This window comes from Chiloscyllium plagiosum, unplaced genomic scaffold (genome assembly GCF_037043375.1).
Source record: "Chiloscyllium plagiosum isolate Xiang-an unplaced genomic scaffold, Cpla_swu_hap1 HiC_scaffold_13, whole genome shotgun sequence".
Classification (NCBI taxonomy): domain Eukaryota; kingdom Metazoa; phylum Chordata; class Chondrichthyes; order Orectolobiformes; family Hemiscylliidae; genus Chiloscyllium; species Chiloscyllium plagiosum.
In genome coordinates, this window is record NW_028270151.1 from 4,988,515 (window position 1) to 5,014,937 (window position 26,423).

General features: G+C 44.2%; 1 protein-coding gene across 2 annotated transcripts in view; it reads right to left on the reverse strand.

The window, feature by feature from the left end:
* Positions 1-26,423, reverse strand: part of LOC122556228 (F-box only protein 36-like) — an 86,712-nt gene that overhangs the window by 35,715 nt on the left and 24,574 nt on the right. The gene's annotated exons all lie outside the window — the stretch shown is intronic.

Genomic DNA, 26,423 nt, shown 5'->3' on the forward strand with positions numbered 1-26,423 from the left:
CTCTCTCTCTCTATGGCAGTTGCACTCTGACCAATTTTCAAAATGTCTGCATTTTATACTCCCTCAACATCGGATCGTCTCATTGGTTTGATGTTGGCAAAACAATAAGTTCAAACTCGATTGGGTTTTAGTATCCTGGGGCATAATTAAAAAAGATTGGTTAAATTTGAATTATTGTCAAAACAGCAGCAAAAACTCAGGTATCCATTTCACAGCCAAAATGTTACATATTTTCTATTTTCCAGCGCACTCTGGGACTGCCATCCAGCCAGTTCAAAAGTCCTGGGGGGCCTTCAGCTGCCCAATTCACTAAAATATTCTTCCTTGCACAAAAGGAGAGAATGGAAAATAATCTCCTCTCGTGCACATCCAGGGAGGGAAAATCTGAAGAGCCCAAAAGTAGGGACACTGGATCCAATCTAATCTCCGTACCCAAGATCTCTGTCAGGGCATTCGCTACTCCATCCCAATACCTGCGGATCATATGGCATGTCCATAGACAATGCATGAGAGTGCCAACTTCTGTTTTACACTTAGGACACATTGGGGACGCTCCTGCCTTGAATTTTGAGAGTCGTTCAGGTACCACATGAGCCCTGTAGGGTATCTTTAATTGAATTGCCTGAGTTCTATTACAGATAGAGATCTTTTTGGCATTTTCCCAGATGCCCTCCTACATTTCTGAAGAGACTTCTAACCCTAATTTTTGATTCCAGGTTTTAAATAATTGTTTCCTGAAGAAGGGCTTATGCCCGAAACGTCGATTCTCCTGTTCCCTGGATGCTGCCTGACCTGCTGCGCTTTTCCAGCAACACATTTTCAGCTTTAAATAATTGTTCCATGTTCTTCGATACCTTATTATATAATGAGTGATAAAGAGTACTGACTGAGGGGGGCCCCCAATCAGCCACAGCACTCTCCTTTCTCTATCCGATTTGTAGGGATTAACTATCTGTGTGGTCTTCTTTAGTATATAGTCTCGTATTTGGCAATACCAAAAAAGGTCCCTGTTAGACAGTCCAAACTTCTGCAGCAACTGCTCAAAGGACATCATAACCTCCCCATCGAACAGGTCTCCTAAGCAGGAGATACCTCTGGACTTCCAAGTTTTAAATGTAGCATCTGTCAACGCTGGCTGAAATCCTGATGCTCCCACTATAGGAGTATAAGGGGAGGATTTTTGCAGGTTACCCTCATCTTGTTGCATTATCCTCCAGGCTTTAATTGCATTTAATGTAATAGGGTTTTTACAATAATCCACAATAGCTCTCATCTTGTCCATAAATAATTAAATAAATTAAAAGGGACATTTTGCTTGGGAAGTTCTCAATATCTAATCAGATTGATTGTGGGTCACAAGTGACCCAATCAGCTACATAGGATAATAAGGAGCTCAACTGATACCTCCTAAAGTCTGGAAAGTCCAGTCCTCCCCTTGCTTGTGGAAGCTGCAGCTTTTCTAATTTGATAAGGGGCCGTCTTTGATTCCAAATAAAGGAGCCGAGCCAGGCGTAGAGCTTACTCAACGTCTGTCTCAGCAGCATCAGGGGGAGCATTCACACAGGATAGAGAAGACTAGGTAGAATATTCATCTTAACTAGGGCTACTCTGCCTAACCAGGATATTGGGAGATCTCCTCAGTGTTGAAGGTCCTGCCTTATTTTCTCTCATCAGTGCACAAAATTGGCTTTATATAGCTGACCAAATACCGGGGCAATAAAAATACCTAAGTATAGAACACCTTCTCGTGACCACCGAAAGGGAAAGCAAGATCCGTCTGGTAAATTGGATACACTGGCAAGTCCTCCCAACGGCATGGCCTCCGATTTCATAAAATTGATTTTATAGCCTGAGAACATACCAAATAGACTGACCACTTGAATTAGACGGGACACGGATATCAAAGGGTCACTTAAGAAGAGGACATCATTCACATAGAGCGTGATTTTGTGTTTGCCCGATCCAACCCTCAGAGCTGTCATGTTAGAGTCAGTTTGTATAGCTTCCACTAGTAGTTCAATCATCAGCATGAATAATAATGGTGAGAGAGGACATCCCTGACAATATCCCCTGCCACACTGAAGCTAACCGAACCTAAACCATTGGTGATGACAGCTGCTTTGGGATCATTATATAATACTGAAACCCATTTAGTAAATACCTCTCCGACACCGAACCTTGCCAGCGAATAAAAAAGATATGGCCATTCTACCCGATCAAATGCCTTCTCTGCGTCCAAGGAGACAATTAAACCCGGTATTGTTCCCTGTTGACAAGCTTGTATCATATTTAAGACCCTCCTAATATTATTAGACCGCGGCCCTTTATTAACCCCATCTGGTCTTCTTTTATGATGTATGGTAAGACCCTCCCCAGCCTTAATGATAACATTTTAGAAAGAATTTTGAAATCCACATTTAGCAAGGATATGGGTCTATATGATGAGCAACTATCTGGGGCCTTTCTCTTTTTAAGAATGAGAGAGATGTATCAAACTTTAATCTTTGACTTGACTCTTCTGGATGCCAGATTCCAAATCCAAACTTGCACAATCCAGCCAAGTATTGACATTTCCTGTCAAGGACTGTTCCCAATGATCTCCAGTTTTGAGCATGTATCACTTTTTTTTCCTGAGTAGCAGACTAACTGCTCGGCAGTTCATGAGGTTTGACAGATTGTTAACTTTAGTTGGACCTTGATACTTGTGAGTTGAGGGTTTCTCCCCAGCAATTCTAAGTTCTCCCCACCTCACCATAAATATTGGAGCCAGCACATATGTTGGCTCTGCAATTGGAGTTCAATCTGGATAAATGCAGGGTATTGCATTTTGGTACAACAAACAAGGATAGGGCTTATACAATTAATGGTAGGGCCTTGCGTAGTGCTGTAGATCAGAGGGATGCAGGCACATAATTCTTTGAAGTTTGGATCACATATAAGACAGGTTGATTAAAAAGGCATTTGACATGCTTGCCTGCTTTTCTCAATCCTTTGGGTGTAGGATTAGGGAAGTGATGTTGTACAGGATATTGGTGAGGCATCTTCTGGTCACCCAGTTTTAGGAAGGATATTATTAAGCTGGAGAGGGTTCAGATGAAATTTACCAGGATGCTGCTGGGTTTGGAAGGCTTGAGTTATGAAGAAAGGCTGGATAGGCTGGGACTTCTTTCACTGGAGCATAGGAGGTTGAGAGGTGACCATATGGAAGTTTATAAAATAATGAGAGGTATAGATAGAGTTAATGGAGGCTGTCTTTTCCCTAGGGTGGGGGATTTCAAAACTAAGGGCACACTTTTAAGGTGAGAGGAGAAAGATTTTAAAAAGACATGAGGGGCAAGTTTGTTTACACGGAGGGTGGTTCGTGTGTGGAATGAAGTTCCTGAGGAAGTGGTGGATGTGGGTACAATTTAAAAGACATTTGGATAGGTATATGAATAGGAAAGGTTTGGAGGGATATGGACCAGGAGCAGCCAGGTGGGATTAGTTTAGTTTGGTAATATGTTCGGCATGGACTGGTTGGACACACAGTCTGTTTCTGTGCTGTATGACTCTGTTTCTTATTTGTACAGTTCAATATATTCTTTGGTCTTCTTGCATACAGAAATTCCTTCTTGAAGAAATTCATAAAAGTTCCTTAGACAGCATCTTTTAAATTCATGGACACTTTCAACTAGAAGATCAAGTTCACCCTGCACCAATCACCAGCCTGACTTGGAAATGCATTGTTATTCTTTCACTGTTGCTGGTCAAAATCATAGAATTCCTTCCCTAACAGCAATGTGTTCTACCTACAGCATAAGGCAGGCATTGTGGTAATGTCACTGGACTAGTAAACCAGAACTCCAAGCTAAACCAAAGCAGATCTGAATTATAAAATCACGAACCACTGCTGAACGTTCTAGAATCCCATCTAGTTCACTAACATCTTTCAGGTAAGGAAATCTGTCAACCTTAACTGGTCTGGCCTATACATGGTTCCATACCAACAGCAACAGAGTAGACTCTATGGGGAGTTGATGGTGAGTGGTATTATTGCTGGACTTTTAACCCAGAGACCCCAGTAATGTTCTGGAGGCCTGGATTTGAATCCTGCCATGGCAGATGGTGGAATTTTAATTGAATAAAAATCTGGAATTAAAGAGTCACAGGATGACCATGTCAATTGCCATTGTCAATTGCCAGAAAAACTCATCAGGTTCACTAATGTCCTTTAGGGAAGGAAATTGCCATCCTCACCTGGCCTGGTCGAAACGTGACTCCAGACCCTTTAGGATTGGCAATAACTGCTGGCCAAGGCAGTGATGCCAATGCCCCATGAGTGATTTTTAAAACCTATCCAAAACCTCGTGTGAACTGGCCACTGGGTCATGATCTTTTGGGTGTCCTTATTGCTGCTACAAGGACAGCTGCAGTTAAAATATGATGACCCATCAAACATCGATAATTACAACTGGGAGATTATCAATGTCAACTAAGACTTTTGGAAGAAGTCAGCATAAGCAAAACACCTCAGCTGGCTGTGCAGAGTAAACAGAGATCTGTGAATCATGAACTTTCACTTCAATCTGCAGCAAAAGTACAATGTTAAGAATAGAGCCCCTGACCCACATAAGGTAATGCTAAACACAGATTTGACCACAAAGACACAAACCAGAGATGGAAAGGCTCCATTTACCACTTCTTGATTCACTCAAAATAAAAAAAAAAGCTTGATTGCCTGAGTACCACTTTTTATTTGTATTTAAATGGTCTTCCAATGATATCATTAAAGGAATACTAAGTCTAAGTTTGTTCATATCACATGGGCACATTGAAATAACCCAAACAGGAATTGATAGACAAAGTCTTTTCCCTGGGATTGGGGAGTCCAGAATGAGAGTGCATTGGTTTAGGGTGAGAGGAGAAAGATATAAAAGAGACCTACGGGGCAACATTTTCACGCAGAGGGTGGTACATGTATGGAATGAGCTGCCAGAGGATGTTGTGGAGGCTGGTACAATTGCAACATTTAAGAGGCATTTGGATGGGTATATGAATAGGAAGGGTTTGGAGGGATATGGGCCGGGTGCTGGCAGGTGGGACTAGATTGGGTTGGGGTATCTGGTCGGCGTGGACAGGTTGGACCGAAGGGTCTGTTGTTTCCATGCTGTACATCTCTATGACTCTATAAACACTGAAGCAGGCACTTACTTTCAATGTACAGTGTCAGTCTGAAGACTGTATTCACTTCTACAAGATTTCAATTTAGAATGTTGGAGCTAGGAATTACAACAGGAGACCCAGTCAAGCTGCCAGATTCTTGGAAGACTTCCTGAAGGTCCTGTAGGAAATGATCAGAGTAGTAAGAGAAGTTTTCTTTGTAGTCAATGGATGGATGGTTCCTATAGATCAAGCCCACCAGCTCTGGAGACATTGAAAACACTAACTGCTCCAGGAGCATAGTCAGCAAGCGGATTCAGTGTAGGAAGCACTCCCATGGCTTCTATATGGTGGTAAGGATGAGTACAGCTCTTCATTCCTCTGTCTCATGGCAACAATTCTTCCCCCATTCCCTCCAATGCATAATTCAAAGCAACACTATTGCCATCCTTATCCCTTTACAGTTGCCAGTAAGCACCATTGTGTGCTGATTTATTAGCCTTTGCAAAATTATTAAATTTTCTAAAAACTTCTTCCTGGCTTCACAGTCTTGTTTTTCTAATCAACAGTTTCCATCCTAATTAACTTTCAATTCTTCTCTCTCTCAACTCTTGTTCAAGAATTGCATCACTGCATTCTGCTTTGCTCAAGACACTCACCAAATTTCACCGTCTTCCTGGTATGGCAAGAAGCAAGACCCAGGAAGGTCCACTGAACACCACAAAATCCTCCAAGCAAGTGCTCCATGTATGAGAAAACAGTGGCCCTCAGGATAAAGTAGAAGAGGAAATTTGGATGCTTGGCACTCATAATTGAATTCATTGACTATTCAATTAAAAGTAAAGGCTTGGGAAGGGTTTGCCAGTCAAAAATACCTAGGTGTGCAAATGCATTGTTCCTTGAACAATGGTCAGCATTCACTACACAAGTAGTATACTGGATGACTTAAGAAGCAGTTTACCAGTTACCTGTTACATGTACTGCAGAACGAGAGTTGAGGAACATGTCCCTCCTTGGCAGCCTGCAGCAAATAATTCCAAGGCTGATTTTGACAGCTGCTGGAAAATCATAACCCCCTGGTCTTCCTGAAACAGCTACCTGTACAGCTGTCTTGAATGGCTCCTTAGAAAAGATTTGTTTGCTTATAGATCCCATTGGTTGGATAAGACAACAGGTCAGGCAGCCTCCAAGGAGCAGAAGAATCAATGTTTCGGGCACAAGCCCTTCATCAGGAATGAGCCCTTCTGATCTCCAGTCCTCACTTTCTCCCATTGTTTGGATAAGGCTATCTACATGCAGAAACCCATCCTCTGCTGTCCTCTAACAGGGCTGCTCGCCGCTTGTTCAGGTTCGTTAGCCTGTTACTGTTGCTTCTCATCCTCCAACAATTTGTTCATCCAAAAGAATGAAAGAAAAAAGAACATTCAAGCTAATCAGTGCATTGATGATAAGGGTAGATGATGTGAGATTGAGAGAAATTCTGAAAGAAACAAAGTAGGACTTCAGAACTGCATTGGAAATGCACTACTCACCAAGAAAACAGATCTGAATGACCCATGCCTTGCAGATAATTGTCCCCTTTTTAAGCTTACAGTCAGCCCATTTGGTTTGGAAGTTAATATTATTGGCCTGCTAAAATCATATTTGGATGTAATGATTTGGATCATTAGACCCCAATTTGAATTTATGAATGAGGTATCTGCTTGTTTCTGGTGAGTATATTTCTGATTAAAGTAAATTCAACAGTGAAAGTGGTGCTTGGCAGGTTAGGCAGGGATGGGATCTCTCTGGCATTTCAATCAATCACTTCAACTGTTTCTTAGGCTTGGTGTGACTAAATGGAGAACCAAATCTGAATCCACTACTTTTTCTTTAATGAAAGACAGGATCATGTGCCATTTTCTGATTGCACATGACAGAAGTATGGAATTCTTTCTGTTTCTGAAGTTTCCAATCATCTCAATGTAGCAGCCCATTCCAACCAAGTGAAAAATCAGACATAAGTTCAATTTTTATTTCAGAAGATTATACCCACAAAATTCTTCTACCTGGTGACTAAGCTGCTCAAATCTGTCTGAAGTTCCTCTATTTCAATTGTCCATTTGATATTTTCCCTCAGTGTTATGGAGGATAGTTTTGGTTTCTAAGGAAAAATCATGATAAAAATTGCCTTTTCTTTCAAATGAATGAGGCCTAAAGGATCAAGTTCATTAATTTTCACCTATTTTAGGCATGTAGGAACAGGAGAAGGCCATTCTGTCTGTTGAGCATAGGACCATTCGATAAGATCATGGCTGATCTGTAGCCTAATTTCACAGCCCTTCTTTGGACCTATATCCCTTTAAAACCTCAAAAAATTGTCTATCTCAGATTTAAATTTAAGAATTGAATTGCTATTTCACAAGAGAGTTCCAAGCCTCCACGACTCTGTGTGGGGATGTGCATTCTAACATCTCTCCTGAATGATCAGGCCAAAATCTGAGACTATGCCCCCTGGTTCTAGAATTCTTAACCAATGGAAATATTGTACACGGTCTTTCCCTGTTAATACAGAATAGAAGCCCTACAGCTCAGAAAGAGGCTATTTGTCCCATTGAGTCTGCCATGACGCTCTGAAGAACATCCCACCCAAACTTTGTCAAGCTTCCTTTGTGATTTGAATGTCTGGCTGCACTTTAGGTGTCATCTTCAGAAACATAATGCTCCTGACAAACTGACAGTCTCACTAACATTCAGCCCTTCTAAGGCAGCATAAATTATGCCCTTGATTTCCTATCTATCACGTAATTAGTACAGGATTTCCTCGGAAAGGCCCGGGTTCAATTCCCGCCTCAGGCGACTGACTGTGTGGAGTTTGCACGTTCTCCCTGTGTCTGCGTGGGTTTCCTCCGGGTGCTCCGGTTTCCTCCCACAGTCCAAAGATATGCAGGTCAGGTGAATTGGCCATGCTAAATTGCCTGTAGGGGTAAATGTAGGGGTAATGGGTGGGTTGCGCTTCGGCGGGTCGGTATGGACTTGTTGGGCCGAAGGGCCTGTTTCCACGCTGTTATGTAATCTAATCTAATATCTGAGTGACAGTGTATTACACTAGCCTATCTGGAAACAGAGAGTATGTGGTGGATGCTAAAGTAGCCAGCAGAATTGGATGCTGGGGTGTCTGCACAACTAATATTTAACAAGCACCTAGATGGTGACACGAATGAGAAGGGTTTAAAAGGGAAATGGGCCAAATGCTGGCAAGTGTGACTAGATTAACTTCGGATCTGGTCAGCATGGACGAGTTGGACCGAAGGGTCTGTTTCCATGCTGTACAACTCTATGATCCTAAGCTGCCGCAACAGAAGCTTCTGGCCACCATCTGGTTATCCTGTTATTTGCTGACCACCTCACTCCCACCAACCCCTATGCTGCAGTTGGCTGCTATCTCCTCCTCTCACTACTGGCTGTAAGCCACTTCACTGTTAGCTGCGTCTCTCACTACATGGCTCTCTCTGAGCATAGTCACTGTGCCACCTAGTGGTGGTGTTGGCAACAAATGCAGACATTGGGAAGATTAAACAAATGGATTCAGATAATTCTGAGGGGGAGCAATCACAGTCAAGTTTCTATTCATCTTTATTAGTTTACTGTTAGAACTGAACATGTTACTTTTGGCCAATAACTTTGACCCTGTGCCCTTCAGACATGTGGAATGTACCTGAAATCCAACAGTTCCCTTGTACTGCACAATATTGGTGGAAGTCAAACTATCCTCCTGCCTTTTAACAGCAGTAATTGCTATACAGAGGAACCTCAATTATGTGGCATGTGATTATCCAAATTTCAGATTATCTGGCAAGATCGCAAGGTCCAGATGCTTAGCTAAACTATTATCTGGTATTCAATTATCCGAACATTTGATTATCCAACAGAATACTCCCTGCCAAGTCCCACAGCTACCTGGATTACACCTCTTCCCACCCTACTTCCTGCAAAAATGCCATCCCGTATTCCCAATTCCTCCGCCGTATCTGTTCCCAGGAGGACCAGTTCCACCACAAAACACACCAGATGGCCTCCTTCTTTAGAGACCGCAATTTCCCTTCCCACGTGGTTAAAGATGCCTTCCAACGCATCTCATCCACATCCTGCACCTCCACCCTCAAACCCCACCCCTCCAACCGTAACAAGGACAGAACTCCTCCCTCCCCACCACCCTGTGCTCACTTTCCACATCACCAACCTTTGCATTAACCACATTATCTGCCGACATTTCCGCCAACTCCAAACGGACTCCACCTCCCTCCCCACACCGTTCTGCTTTCCACAAAGACCATTCCCTCCATGACTACCTGGTCAGGTCCAAGCCCCCCGACAACTCACCCTCCCTTGCCACCGCAGGAATTGCAAAACCTGCACCCATAACTCCTTCCAAGGCCCCAAAGGAGCCTTCCACATCCATCAAAGTTTCACCAGCACATCCACCAATATCATTTATTGTACCTGTTGCTCCCGATGCAGTCTCCTCTACATTGGGGAGACTGGACGCCTCCTAGCAGAGTGCTTTAGGGAATATCTCCAGGACACGCACACCAATCAACCCCACCGCCCCATGGCCCAACATTTCAACTCCCCCTCCCACTCTGCCGAGGACATGCAGGTCCTCGGCCTCCTCCAATGCTCCTCCCTCACCACCCGACGCCTGGAGGAAGAACGCCTCATCTTCTGCCTCGAAACACTTCAACCCCATGGCATCAATGTGGACCTCACCTGTTTCCTCATTTCCCCTCCCCCCACCTTACCCCAGTTCCACCTTCCAGCTCAGCAACGTGCTCATGACTTGTCCTACCTGCCAAATCTCCCTTCACACCCTCCCCTCTGACGGTGGCTCAGTGGTTAGCACTGCTGCCTCACAGCACCAGGGTCCCAGGTCAGATTCTGGCCTCGGGTGACTGTCTGTGTGGAGTTTGCACATTCTCCCCATCTCTGCATGGGTTTCCTCCGGGTGCTCCGATTTCCTCCCACAGTCCAAAGATGTGCAGGTCAGGTGAATTGGCCATGCTAAATTGCCCATAGTGTTAGGTGCATTGGTTAGAGTTAAATGGGTGTGGGTGGGCTACTCTTCAGAGGGTCGGTGTGGACTGGTTGGGCCAAAGGCCTGTTTTCACACTGTAGGGAATCTAATCTAATCTAATCTATCACTTCCATCCCCACCCCCATTCACCTATGTACTCTTTGCTACCTTCCTCCACCCTCCTCTCTGACCTATCATCTCCATCCCCACCCCCATTTACCTAGTGTACTCTTTGCTACCTTGTCCCCAGCCCACCCCCCCCCGCCCACTTATATCTTCACCCTGGAGGCTCCCTGCCTCCATTCCTGATGAAGGGCTTTTGCCCGAAACGTCTATTTTCCTAGTTTGTGCGAAGATTTGTAGCTCGGGTGCTCGTTGTTGTGGTTCTGTTCGCCGAGCTGGAAGTTTTTGTTGCAAACGTTTCATCCCCTGGCTAGGCGACATCATCAGTGCTTGGGAGCCTTCAGCGAAGCGCTTCTTTGATGTTTCCTCCGGTGTTTATAGTGGTCTGTCCCTGCCGCTTCTGGTTGTCAGTTTCAGCTGTCCGCTGTAGTGGTTGGTATATTGGGTCTCTTAGGCATCTACCATAAATTCAACCCAAACTCTGGGTCAGATATGTCGATGACACGTTTGTAATCATTAAAAATACGGAAATAGAAAAAACACACCGGATCATCAACGCCATACTCACAGGAATCCGATTCACGAGAGAAGAAGAAAAGGATAGCCAACTCCCATTCCTAGACGTGATGGTACAGAGAACACCAGACGGAGAATTCACTACAAGAGTATACAGGAAAGCCACACACACAGTCCAAGTCCTAAACTATGAAAGTAACCACCCCAACACACACAAACGAAGCTGCATCAGGACACTATTCAAAAGGGCCACAACACACTGCAGTACACCAGAACTGCAAAAAGAAGAAGAGGAACACCTATACAAGGTATTCGCCAAAAACGAATACCCGCGCAAATTCATCAACAGATGCCTAAGAGAAAGACCACGGAACGAGGACATACCACAACCAAAAGGACTAGCCACACTACCATACATCAGGAGCATCTCAGAACTGACTGCCAGACTACTGCGATCCCTAGAACTCATAACGGCACACAAACCAACAGCCACGCTCACAATAACTCACCAGAACGAAGGACCCGATACCCAACATGAGCAAGACGAATGTAGTGTACAAAATACCATGCAAGGACTGCACTAAACACTATATAGGACAAACAGGAAGACAGCTAACAATCCGCATACATGAACATCAACTAGCCACGAAACGACACGACCAGCTATCCTTAGTAGCCACACACGCAGACAACAAGCAACATGAATTCGACTGGGACAACACTACTATCATAGGGCAAGCCAGACAGAGAACAGCCAGGGAATTCCTAGAGGCATGGCATTCATCCACAAACTCCATCAACAAACACATCGACCTGGACCCAATATACCAACCACTACAGCGGACAGCTGAAACTGACAACCGGAAGCGGCAGGGACAGACCACTAGAAACACCGGAGGAAACATCAAAGAAGCGCTTCGCTGAAGGCTCCCAAGCACTGATGATGTCGCCTAGCCAGGGGACGAAACGTTTGCAACAAAAACTTCCAGCTCGGCGAACAGTCTATTTTCCTGCTGCCTGACCTGCTGGGTTTTTCCAGCACCACTCTAATCTAAACTCTGGTTTCCAGCACCTGCAGTCCTCACTTTTGCCAAACAAAAGATAACAACCAGCCATGTTAATAAGGGAGATGACCAGTCAGATCCAAGTTGACCAGAAAATGTCACACCAAGATCAGATTCATCACATTCATACCAATCCAAGCTGATCAGCGAGATCAATAGGTTGTTTTAAAGAAATATCTTATTGGAATTCAATTTTGATTTTCCAATGTCACTGCTCCCATTGCTTCACTCTAAACGCCATTTGCACATTGATCTCCAGCCCCTCACCCATCCCAACTTAACCATTCCTGCTGGTTCTTGTTGCTCCTGCCCTACATTTTCAAACCTTCCTGTACTGTCTCAGTAGCATGCCTGGCCAATCCTGATCCCAGGCCATACCATGTCACAGCATAGCATACCAAGTATCCAGTGTTTCCTGAGCTGTTGATCCAACCTTGTTGGCCCAGCTCTCCACAACAAATACCTCTGTGCATTTTCTCACCATTAGCCCCAACACCCATGCTTGTCAATAAACTTATTTAATTACCTACCCATGCTCCTACAAGTGTCATTATACAATACCACCTGGCCCTTATGTTCCCACACCTTGGGATGAGTTTTCTCCTCCAATCAAACCCTGACTTTCAGGGCTCCTAATCGCCAAACCCCCAGTGCTCCTAAAGTTGCATATACAGTATTCTGTCTTACTTCTTACAGGTGCTGCAACAACCCTCACAATTTATACCACTTCTGCAAGACTCCAGATCCTCTTCCTTCAATATTACAATCCATATATACTACTATATGTGGTTCCTACAACCTGTGTCCTACCTACCTGCAACTTGGAACATCTCCCCCCCCCCATCTTCCTCTGTATCCTGTGCTTCATAGAAAGGTAAGAGATAACATTAACTATACTGTTAAACTGTCAAGAATACAGATTTACAGTTACAATGCAATCGCACACAAATTGAATTATATTACCAGCCCGTTGATTAAATGTGTTAAATAACATGAGCTGACATATTTTCTTGACTCTCAGGTGAGCAAAATTACAAATAACATATATTCGTAAGTTTTATACATGTTGTCAGTTGGATTTCATTGTCGGAAGTCATGAACAAGGGATTGCAACTGTAGTAGTATGGGGATGAAAAATTCAAAACTAACACCAATGGCTAAAAAGCCCAAACAAAATGTGTGGCAGCATTCATTCACAGACAGGATTGTGTAACAGAGCCTGAGCTACACTGAAATTTACATATTGAGCAGAATTGACTTATCACCAACACATTTGACATAAAGGAATGGGATAATAAACTTTGAACTCTCATTAGCAAGCCCCAAAGATTATAACAAGATATCATGATTTATGGACAATACAAATGGAACAAGCAGCAGAGTCAAGTAAGAACAACTAAATTGCCCTGAATTTCTTTTGAAAATCTTTCAGTCACCTTTCGGTGTTCATTATATAAAAGGACTTACTAATGAAAATCTGATTTGTAACATAGTGAAAGCATATCTGGATTAAACAGCATAAGCCCCAAAAGCAGGCATGGACTTTCACTCATTTATTGTGCTGCAGACAGGATGTTAAATTCATGTTGTTTGCTGATTTTGTGCACCTATATGTAGTCAGTGCTACCTATACTGTCGATACACTTTACATATTAGCAAGAGACCAAAATATTGCGAATGGCAATAATTGTAGCCTGTATCTCTTAAAAGGTGAGGTATGCCAAGTCTATTGGAAATGGCGTGGGGAAATTCATTGGGTTGAACTGGTGGTAATTGTTTCTGGGTCCTCCTCTCTCCTGTTCTTTCAGCTGATGGTGACCGTCTCTGGGTCTTCTCTCACTCGTAAACTTGGCTGCCTGCAGAAATTCATCTCCATTCACCATGTACTTCATGGTGACATGCAAGCTATGATCCTCACCACAGACCCAATACAAGTGCAAAGTGGGGTCAAGCAGGAATGCGTCATAGCACCAGGAATGTGTCACCATACTGGCACTACTCGCCATATTCCTCGTTGCAACACTCCACCCCACTGCCAAGAACCTCCCTGGAATTAACCTACAGGACAGGCAGGAAACTGTTCCACCTTTGATGTCTTAGGCCAGAACTAAGGTTACCCTGTCTCCTGTCAGTAAGGTCCAGTACATGGACAATACCTGTGTGATTGCATACTCAGAGGCTGAGCTACAAACCATCATTGACACATTCACTAAGATATAGAAGAGAAGGGACCTCAGACTAAACATCTGGAAAATAAAAAGGTTCTCTACCAGGCCTCTCCTGCCATACAACACTGCACCCCAATCATCAAAATCCATGGTGAGCCCCTGGACAACGTGGATCATTTTCCATACCTCAGCAACATCCTTTTAAGTGCAAACAAAAACTGATGAAGAAATCCAACAATCGACTCCAATGCATCAATGCAGCTCATAACTACCCGAGGAACAGAGTGTTCAAAGACAGAGACCTCGAACTCAACACCAACAGATCAACCATGGTGCCACCCTCCATGGATCAGAAACATGGATCATGTACAACAGATACTTCAAATCCATGGAGAGTTATCATCAATGCTGCCATCGTAAAAACCTGCAAATCCATTGGTAGGCTAGATGTTCAATGTAAGCGTCTTCCCGCAGGCTAATATCCCTGGTATTGAGGCACTGGTCATGCATGAGTAGCTCCAATTGGTGGGTCACATTGTTCATGTACCAATATAAGATTCCCTAAACAAATGCTATACCCTGAGCACTGGAGTGATCCCTAGAATCATATAACTCCTACAGTGTGGAAGCAGGCTATTCTGCTCATCAAGTCCACTCTGCCTTTCCGAAGAGCATCCTACCCAGACCCATCCCCCAACCCTGCATTTTCCACGGCTAACCTACCTAACCTGCACATCTTTGGACTGTGGGAAGAAACCACAGCACCTGAGCAAACCCACACAGACACAGGGAGAATGAGCAAACTCCACACAGACAGTTGTCTGAGGCTGGAATTGAATCAGGTCCCTGGCGCCGTGAGGCAGCAGTGCTAACTACTGAGCCACCGTGGTGCACTTGGCAGAAGAAACACCACAAGGATACCTTGGAAGTCTCTCTAAACAAATGCACCATCCCTAATGATATGTGGAAATTGCTTGCCCTTGAACATACAAACTTAAAAGCATTGTCTAGATACCAACCACTTCAAGCATCACTGAGTGGAGCACATCAAGGCCAGGCACAAGCAGCTGAAAGAACTTGCAAAGTCGAGAGCATCCCACCCAACCGTGTCACCAAATACCACCTACCTCAACTGTGGAAAGTTTGTGGCTCTAGGAAACTGAGCTACAAGTGCAGGACAGGGGCTAGGCAAGTAAATAGCCTCCCATCTTCCAATTGTCAGCCAACCATCTATAAAGCATAAGTCAGGAGCGTGATGGAAGAATTGTTTGGAAGAGTGCAGCCCCAACAACACTCAAGTAGTTTAATGGAATCCTGAATAAAGCAGCCTGCTTGTTAGCAACCCATCTAACCACCTTAACAAACATTCCTTCATTACTGATACATTGGCAGCAGTGTGTACCATTTGCAAAATGCACTCCCGTGTCTCACCAAGTCTTGCTTTGCATACCGACAATCTAAACCATCTCAAAGTAGATGCAAAGGAACATCACTTCATGTAAATACTATTCAAAGCCAGTCTATTCTCACTTGGAATTAGATCGCCATCCATTTATGGATCAAAATCTTAAAACTCCCTTTCAGACAGCAGTATAAATGTCCCCACATCCCGAGGATTGCAGCAGCTAAAGAAGGTAGCTCACCATTACCTCTTCCAGGGCAACTAGGACAAATAACGTCACCTACTACTCTCATCCAACATACCACTCCGTCATCACCTCCCCTGTGGACTTTTGTTGTTGTTTTTCACAAATAAGTGGCTTTCCTCCAATCATCAAATCACCATAACTTTTTTTTGTTTTTAAGTATTAACCATCATCCAGGGCTGCTTTTTTAAAAAAATACCAGGCCTGCTTTATTTTTTTTTAATAACCAGATGTGTTATTGGCCACAACTGAACAGCTTTCACACTACCAAATGACAGTGACTTTGTTTTTTAAACCACTAACAGTCACCAGTAAATTACCCGTGTAGCCAATTAGAAATTTACAAGCAAAGCCCATTTCAGGCAATGCGAACCATCAAACTGAGGGAGGAGTCAGGGGAGCGGGATGATCTGGCTGAGCTGGCAGTCTAGGTGTTCAAACGTAGCATGAGAAAGCGGTCGTTAAAACAAAGCTTGCATGTTCCTCTTCACATATAGGATAATGCTGGATATGACAACATGAGTAGACAACTTGACAACAGTGGAACTACTGATGGGCTGACACCTTTCGACTAGGCTTAGCCTGACATTCCCAAAAATTTCTGAATAGATTAATTGTAATGTAAAGCAGAACTGGGGGCTGGGAGACCCTGTGAATGTATATAGGGTATAAGCAGGTTGGTAAAGAGTTAGGTTCTGAGTTTTGTGAAACAAGAGGTTCAGTTGAGCATGACTCAGATCAGATAAGACCTTGTAGTTAACAATGGGGTACTGGAGGTAAGGGTAATGGGTAACAAGGTGGAAAAGCATTCATTATGTAGAGCCATTTAACAAGATGAGGTAGCATTCAGTATGAGGTCAGTGTAACAAGGTGAAAAGTATTCATTATGTGAAGCTAGTTCTTCATCATGTAGCAGCAGATGGCTTAATCTTTACTATTGACACTTGCTGATCGTAACGGTCACCCAATTAATATGTATGTTGCCATATCTGGATGCTCCTCCCTGTAAAATGACTATATACTGTAGTTCATTGAGAAACTGCTGTTCCAGAGAAGATCTTGAACTCATGTCTCTTGTGCACATGGGCGATCATTCTCTCTCCCTCTGAGGCCTGGAATAAAGATGATGGAGGTAAAACTACACCGTCTCTGGTAAAACTACACTATGTCTGAGCGTCTTGCTTCAACTGAGGGGGCAATGGGACAACAACCCGGGTTCAAGTCCCACCTGCTCCAGAGGAGTTTATTGAGATTTCTGAACAGGTTGATTAGAAAATAATAAAGCTCAGGAGGGTTCTTTTGGTGCATCGGTAATGTCTCTATCTCTGGGCTAGGAGGACTGGGTCCAAGTCCAACCGGTTCCAGAGGTGTGTCATTATACCTCTGTACAGGATAATTAAAGAACAAAATAAAATGAAATAGACCTGGGGTGGGAGGAAGACCATTCGGTTGTGTGCGATAACACTTCTGGATGTAAAACAAAAGTAGACCAAGTGGTTAATAGTTAAAAACAAAAACAAAAGTCATGATGATTTGGTGTGGGAAAGCTGTTTAAGTTGTGTGGAACAGCACTTCTGGCTATGAAAAAAAACAGCAGATCCCATTCCCCCTCCAACTCCTTTTTGACTTTGTCCCTTCCCATTCCCGTGACTCTTCCCGGAGTTTGATGGTTTGCATTGCCTGTAACAGGCTTTGCTTTTAAATTTCTAACTGGTTACACGGGTGATACGACCCTTCGAAGAATAACCCACCAAGACCCATTTCCCTCTGACTAATGTCCCTAACATGATGGGCAATTTAGAATGGCCAATTCACCTGGCCTGCATATCTTTGGACTGTGGGAGGAAACCGGAGCACCCGGAGGAAACCTATGCAGACACGGGGAGAATGTGTAAACTCCACACAGACAGTTGCCAGAGGCTGGAATCGAACCTGGGACCCTGGTGCGTGAGGCAGCAGTGCTAACCACTGAGCCACCATGCTGCCCCACCAGATGAGCTTTTCCAACAACTGACAATAGATTCCAGGTTATTATAGACTGTTGACGAGGAGGACGAGGACGAGGACGAGGACGAGGAGGAGGACGAGGAGGAGGAGGAGGACGAGGAGGAGGACGAGGAGGACGACGAGGAGGACGACGAGGAGGACGACGAGGAGGACGACGAGGAGGACGACGAGGAGGACGACGAGGAGGAGGACGAGGAGGAGGACGAGAGGAGGATCGACATTTCGGGCATAAGCCTGCTCCTCAGATGCTGCCTGACCTGCTGTGCTTTTCCACAGTGTCCACTCTGGGGTGTAGTCTATCTGGTCCAGGTGATTTATCCACCTTCAGGCCATTCAGTTTTTCTAGCAACTTCTCCTTGGTGATCATTACCATATTCAGCTCTGCCCCCTCACTCTCTTAAATGTTTGGAATACTACACATATCATCCACCATGAGGACTGATTCAAAGTACTTATTTCACTTCCTCAGTCATTTCCTTGTTCCTCACTATTATCTTTCCTAGGTCATTTTCCAGCAGTCCAATTCCCACTTTTGCCTCTCTTTTGTCTGTTATTTATCTAAAGAAATTCTTACAGTCTTCCTTTATATTGTTGCTACCTCACGCTCATGTTTAATCTTCACACTCCTTATTTCTTTTTACTTGCCCTGTAACTTTCTATTCCTCCCGTTTCCCACTGCCCTTCACCACATTATACACTTTCTCTTTTATGCTATCCCTGATTTCCATCATCAGCCTGCTATCTCCTTCTGAACCTGCACCAATTTTAGAGGGTATGCCGAAAAGGATGTTGCTTAATTGGAACAGCATCTCCTATTTCTACATCATGCACTTCCCAGTTTATTTCCACATATCTCCTCATGTGATGGTAATAACTCTTTCAGGTCATTTCGATTTTCTTATGGAAATTAACTCAATAATTTATCCCAATTTTTGATAATTTCCTCATTGTCCAATTTGATTTGAGGAGTGTATAATTCAAAATCCTTTGAACTTGGTTCTTTCTTCTGTGCTGTAATCATTAACACCTTCTAATCTTGCTTTCCTTCCCTATCAAAATACCTTTTGAGCATAATCACATGCCACACAGAGATTTCTTCCTGTCTGGAGTCCTTATCAAGTAGTTCGCCTCACTCAATTTGATAAGGTCCCCTAAACCTTGCATTTCTAGGCTCACCTGTTACTGGAAGTAACACCAATACCTTATCCCCAATTGCAAAATTACGAATTTGAGATTTCTTATCCACTTCCTGTTTAATTGTATGCAGTGATACTTTTAAATGCTGTCTAGCAAACTCTCCAGCTCTATTTAATCGTTCTCTAAGATTTGACCCATAGTCCAAATGAGTGGCCTCTGAATACGGACTTGTTCCTTTTGCTTAATCAATTTTTGTAGTCCTCTTACTTCATGTCCAAAAATTAATTCACATGGACTGAATTTGGTTAATTCATTTGGTGCATTTCTGATTGCAAAACGTACAAATGGAACTTCCTTATCCCAATCATCTGGAAATCCTGACCATAGCCCTCAACATGGTCTTCAGTGTTTAATACTATTTCTCTAGTGCTCCCTGCGATTCCGGATGGTACACAGTAGATTTGAATTAAGTTATCCCCAAATTATCCATAACCTCCTTGAATAGTTGGGATTGCCTCTAGAAATCTAATCGACACATCCATTACTGTTAATAGATACTTATTCCCACTTATTGTTTGAGGTGGGGACCTCCGCAGTGAATCAAGACTCTTGTGAAAGGTTCCTCAAATGCTGGAATAGGTATTAAAGGTGCAGGTTTTATTACTGCCTGTGGTATGTATATTATATGACACATCTGGCAAAATTCAACTTCATCTTTGTGATTGTGGATGAAGGGCTTCAGCCCGAAACATCGATTTTCCTGCTCCTCGGATGTTGCCTGTCCTGCTGTGCTTTTCCAGCAATGCACTCTCAACACTACATCTTTGAGCAGTCCAGGCCAGTAAAAATATCTTTGTATTTGGCCTGAGTTTTCCTCACCGCCAAATGACCTCCAAGTGGTAGCTTATGCACCACCTCCATTCTATACTCTACTGGCAAAACAATTTGATGAATCTCTGCCCATTTCTCATCTGCTTGACTGTATCATGGTCTCAATTTCCTCATTAAGATATCATTTGTGAAGTAATAACACATAGGAAAGCATTCTCTGAAAATGCCTTTTGATATAACGGTTTAAACTCCTCATCTTTCTCCTGTAATTCAATCAGCTTAGCAAAGCTAAAGATACTGGCACGTTTACCTATTTGCTCCTTCTCTGTTCCACTTATCTGATCAAAATAAGTTTCGGATAACACTATGTCAGTTTCCTTATCTGTGTCTTTTGATCTTTCCTGCTTCAGCTTGTGCCTGTGATCTTGTGATACATAATCACAGAAAATTCCTGGATAAACCTTCTCCATGTCTTCAGTGCCTATGTCACCACTGGTGTTTCAACTAGAGTAGGCAGCACGCCTACTGGTGAATCAGCTATATCGTTAGCAAGGACAAACTGTATTCCTGGAGCTGACAGTTTGTTCAGTACTCCTACCACAAATTCTCCACTCTTCTCTGGACTCTCTAGCCTCACCTTACATAATTGAGCACTTTTTGTCTCACCATGAATTCCTGTTAAAAGTTCCTTTTCTGGCAACAGTCCTTCGGGAGAGCATATCTCCTCATCCTTCAGCATTATAGACTGAAAGGATCCTGGACTATGTGAATAAACTTTACCCTTGCATGTATATTTTAAAGCAGATCTGGCACTTCCTTCTTAACCAACTTCTGATCATCTTGTAACACTCTCAGGCAGTTGTCTAGCTTCCCTTGTGCTTTTTGTTACTAGTCCAACAAAACTTCCAGGTTTGTCTGGATTTTCTAAATCTGGCTTTCTCCTAGCCTACCAAAACTTATTTCGTGTGGCCCACTTTATTACAATGAAAACACTGGAGGTTTTTAACTTCTTTGTACCCCTTAAGGGTTTCTGTTTTACCCTGTGGTAAATTATCATTATGGTCTTCACTGAGATCCACCTTTCCACGTGAGGATTTATCTTTGCCCCAATTTCTATCCCTCATGGACTAAAATTGATTCTGGAAGCCAAACCATGTTTTATGGACCAGCTCATAATCATCAGCCACTTCAGCTGCCAACCTTGCTATTTTAACTCTCTGCTCTTCCACAGGAGTTTGCACTACTTCCTCACTAAGCCTACCTTCAGTCTTTATCTCCAGCCTTTTAAGCTGACTTTCCTTTTTAAGTATCAGTTTTTAAAGTTTCTTTCTCTGCTCTCTCTTTTTCCCTCTCTTCTGCTTTTAATCATAACTCAAACTGTTTCATTTCTGCTGCCCATTCCTTATCTCTCGCCTCTAACCCAGGCTGCTTCATTTGCAACTGAAGTCTTGCCATCTTTATAGATTCTGATGGTATCTCCAACAAGTTTAAATGCTGTGCTACTGCTGTAATTATCTCTCCTTTCCTCACAGAAGCAGACAGTCCCAATTCCTCCAGCTTTTCTACTCACTCTTATAACTTGGTCTTATTCACTTGTTGAAAAACTTCCAAAGTCATCACATCCACATCCAGAAAACTCTTGGTGACTGAAAGGGCCATTACTATCCCAATCTTTGTCTATCCAACCAAACCAACACCTGAAATAAAGACACTAGCACCAACCACTCACTGTTTAAAATCCCACAAAGAGCCCTGAATCTGTTATGGACTAGGCTAGACCACTCAAAACATTCTTAAGCAGGCATCCCCAGACCATAACTTTACAATTTGTTTTGGTACGTGTACAGTGAAAATTACCCAGAGTTAGATAGCTAGGTTGACTACTTGATTTTAAAACAGACAAAAATTTATTCACAAAATTATGCAATGAAATACAAAAAACAGAATACAGAACCCCTACAGAACTCAGCCTATCAAACTAGGCTTAATTATGCTGTTCCAAATATACACAAACTGTCCCAATAAGCAAACTCCCTTTAAAAGCCAGTATAAATGGAACACATGCTTACACGTTGAAGTTGAGAGGCAGAAAGTGAGAGAGAGTTTCCACACAGCTCCCTGTTGAACTTCCCAGTTGAAGACTGAACTAAAACTGCTCAGCTTGAGAGCTGACTGCTCCCCTTTCTTTATACAGGTCACTTCTAAAACATGACCACTTTGGTCTGAAATCTCATCTATTTACATATAAACAAAGGGCCTATCAAAATCCTTCTCAACTCCATACCAAACCAGACTGATCAGAGCCCGGCCCGGTTTATTGTCCCTTTGAAAAAAATCAAGGACAGAGTCTCTTTGAACCAAGCAACAGCTTTGTGACACTCCTGAATTACTCAGAGTCAGAGAGGGACAGCACAGAAACAGACCCTTCGGTCCAACCCGAGCATGCCAACCAGATATCCCAACCCAATCTAGTCCCACCTGCCAGCACCCGGCCCATACCCTGCCATTGCTGTTCTACTGTCTTTCCTGTGAGGCTCCTCTCTGCCCAGCTCTTCCTTCGTGCCTCTGTAGTTGCCTTTTCTCAGCTGTAATACTGTTACCTCTGATTCTATCTTCTCCCCCTCAAATTTCAGAATAAATTCCCCATTGCTCAGAAGGGAAGGGTGGAGAAGAGCAGAGCAATAGTTATTGGGGACTCGATAGTTCAGTGTTTATCGAGTTCAGTGTTTAATATTATTTCTCTAGTGCTCCCTGCGATTCCGGATTTTAGTAAGGCGTTTGATAAGGTTCTCCATGGTAGGCGACTGCAAAAAATACGGAGGTATGGCATTGAGAGTGAGTTGGAGGTTTGGATTAGGAATTGGATGGCTGGAAGAAGACAGAGGGTAGTAGTTGATGGTAAAGGTTCATCTTGGAGTGCAGTTACTAGCGGTGTTCCACAAGGATCTGTTTTGGGACCATTGCTGTTTGTCATTTTTATCAATGACCTGGAGGAGGGGCTAGAAGGTTGGGTGAGCAAGTTTGCGGATGATACGAAAGTCGGTGGAGTTGTTGACAGTGAGGAAGGATGTGTCAGGTTACAGCGGGATATAGATTAGTTGCTGTGGTTCTGTTCGCCGAGCTGGAAGTTTTTGTTGCAAACGTTTCGACCCCTGTCTAGGTGACATCCTCAGTGCTTGGGAGCCTCCTGTGAAGCGCTTCTGTGGTGTTTCCTCCGGCATTTATAGTGGCCTGTCCCTGCCGCTTCCGGTTGTCAGTTTCAGCTATCCGCTGTAGTGGCCTGGTATATTGGGTCCAGGTCGATGTGTTTGTTGATGGAGTTTGTGGATGAGTGCCAAGCTTCTAGGAATTCCCTGGCTGTTCTTTGTTTGGCTTGCCCTATAATGGTAGTGTTGTCCCAGTCGAATTCATGTTGCTTGTCGTCTGCGTGTGTGGCGTGTGGGATAGCTGGTTGTGTCGTTTCGTTGATGCGGATCGTTAGCTGTCTTCCTGTTTGTCCCATATAGTGTTTTGTGCAGTCCTTGCATGGGATTCTGTACACTACATTAGTTTTGCTCATGCTGGGTATCGGGTCCTTCGTTCTGGTGAGTTGTTGTCCGAGTGTGGCTGTTGGTTTGTGTGCTGTTATAAGTCCTAGTGGTCGCAGTAGTCTGGCTGTCAGTTCAGAGATGTTCTTGATGTATGATAGTGTGGCTAGTCCTTTGGGTTGCGGCATGTCCTCGTTCCGTTGTCTTTCCCTTAGGCATCTGTTGATGAAATTGCGAGGATATCAGTTTTTGGCGAATACCTTGTATAGGTGTTCCTCTTCCTCTTTTTGCAGTTCTGGTGTGCTGCAGTGTGTTGTGGCCCTTTTGAATAATGTCTTGATGCAACTTCGTTTGTGTGTATTGGGGTGGTTGCTTTCATAGTTTAGGACTTGGTCTGTGTGTGTGGCTTTCCTGTGTACCTTTGTGGTGAATTCTCCGTTCGATGTTCTCTGTACCATCACGTCTAGGAACGGGAGTTGGTTGCCGCAACCCAAAGGACTAGCCACACTACCATACATCAAGAACATCTCTGAACTGACAGCCAGACTACTGCGACCACTAGGACTTATAACAGCACACAAACCAACAGCCACACTCAGACAACAACTCACCAGAACGAAGGACCCGATACCCAGCATGAGCAAAACTAATGTAGTGTACAGAATCCCATGCAAGGACTGCACAAAACACTATATGGGACAAACAGGAAGACAGCTAACGATCCGCATCCACGAACATCAACTAGCCACGAAACGACACGACCAGCTATCCCTAGTAGCCACACACCCAGACGACAAGCAACATGAATTCGACTGGGACAACACTACAATTATAGGGCAAGCCAAACAAAGAACAGCCAGGGAATTCCTAAAAGCATGGCACTCATCCACAAACTCCATCAACAAACACATCGACCTGGACCCAATATACCGGCCACTACAGCGGACAGCTGAAACTGACAACCAGAAGCGGCAGGGACAGGCCACTATAAATGCCGGAGGAAACACCACAGAAGCGTTTCACAGGAGGCTCCTAAGCACTGAGGATGTCACCTAGACAGGGGACGAAACGTTTGCAACAAAAACTTCCAGCTCGGCGAACAGAACCACAGCAACGAGCACCCGAGCTACAAATCTTTTCACAAACTTTGAATATAGAGAAGTTGCAGAGCTGGGCAGAAATGTGGCAAATGGAGTTCAATGTAGGTAAGTGTGAGGTGATTCACTTTGGTAACAATAACAAGAAGATGGGGTACTGGGCTAATGGTCGGATACTTGGTAGTGTGGATGAGCAGAGGGACCTTGGTGTCCATGTACACAGATCTCTGAAAGTTGCCACCCAGGTAAATAGTGCGGTGAAGAGGCATATGGCGTACTGGCTTTTATTGGTAGAGGAATTGGGTTCCAGAGTCCTGAGGTCATGTTGCAGTTGTATAAGACTCTGGTGCGGCCGCATCTGGAATATTGTGTGCAGTTTTGGTCGCCATACTATAGGAAGGATGTGGAGGCACTGGAACGGGTGCAGAGGAGATTTACCAGGATGTTGACTGGTATGGTAGGAAGATCGCATGAGGAAAGGCTGAGGCACTTGGGGCTGTTTTCATTGGAGAAAAGAAGGTTTAGGGGTGACTTGATAGAGGTGTACAAGATAATTAGGGATTTAGATAGGGTTGACCATAAGAACCTTTTTCCACGTATGGAGTCAGCTAGTACGAGGGGGCATAGTTTAAATTAAGGGGTGGTAGGTATAGGACAGATGTTAGGAGTAGATTCTTTACTCAGCGAGTCGTGAGTTCATGGAATGCCCTGCCAGTAGCAGTGGTGGACTCTCCCTCTTTATGGGCATTTAAACGGCCATTGGATAGGCATATGGAGGATAGTGGGCTAGTGTAGGTTAGGATCGGTGCAACATCGAGGGCCAAAGGGCCTGTACTGCGCTATACTTTTCTATGTTCTATGTTCATACTATGATCACTGTCTCCTAAGGGTTCCTTCACCTTAAGCTCCCTTATCAAGTCTGCCCTATTGAACGACACTAAATCCAGTATTGCCTGTTCCCTCATGGGCCCCACCACAAGCTATCCCAAAACACCATCTCATTGACATTCCACAAATTCCTTTTCTTGCAATCCACTGATTTTCCCAGTCCACCTGCATATTGCAATGCCCATGATCACTGTAACTTTGCCTTTCTTACACACCTTTTCTAACTCATGCTGTATCTTGCGCTCCAACTCCTAACTACTATTTGGAGGCCTGTACATAACTCCAACTATGACTTAACCATCGTAGTTCCTCAATTCTACTCACACAGCTTCTACACCATCTGGCCCGACTTCATTTCTTACTATTGATCTAATTCCAATTCTTACTAATAAGGCAATCGCACCCCCTGCACTCATCTGCCTGTCTTTTTGATAGGATGTACATCCTTGGATATTCAGCTCCTAATCCTGATCCCCTTACAGCCAGGTCTCCGTGATGCCCACCACATCAATCTTGCCAATTTCGATCTGCGCCACAAGCTCATTTGCCTTATTCCTTATTCTGCGTGCATTCAGATATATTCTAAGTTAAGGTGTGCGATTTGGCAAGTGAAGTATAATGTATGAAAATATGAAAATGACTATTTTGGCAGGAACAAATGTCAAAAAAAACATATTACCTAAATCAAAATTGAGAAATAACCAGAGAAACTCAGCAGGTCTGGCAGCATTATTTGGAGAAAAAGCATGAGGGGGAAGAGAGAGAGAGAGAGAGAGAGCGCGAGAGAGAGAGAGAGCGCGAGAGAGAGAGAGAGAGCGCAGAGAGAGAGAGAGAGAGCGCGAGAGCGCGAGAGAGAGAGAGAGAGCGCGCGAGAGAGAGCGCGCGAGGGAGAGAGAGCGCGAGGGAGAGAGAGCGCGAGGGAGAGAGAGCGCGAGAGAGAGAGAGAGAGCGCGAGAGCGCGAGAGAGAGAGAGAGAGAGCGCGCGCGAGAGAGAGCGCGCGAGGGAGAGAGAGCGCGCGAGGGAGAGAGAGCGCGCGAGGGAGAGAGAGCGCGCGAGGGAGAGAGAGCGCGCGAGGGAGAGAGCGCGCGAGGGAGAGAGAGCGCGAGGGAGAGAGAGCGCGAGGGAGAGAGAGCGCGAGGGAGAGAGAGCGCGAGGGAGAGAGAGCGCGAGGGAGAGAGAGCGCGAGGGAGAGAGAGCGCGAGGGAGAGAGAGCGCGAGGGAGAGAG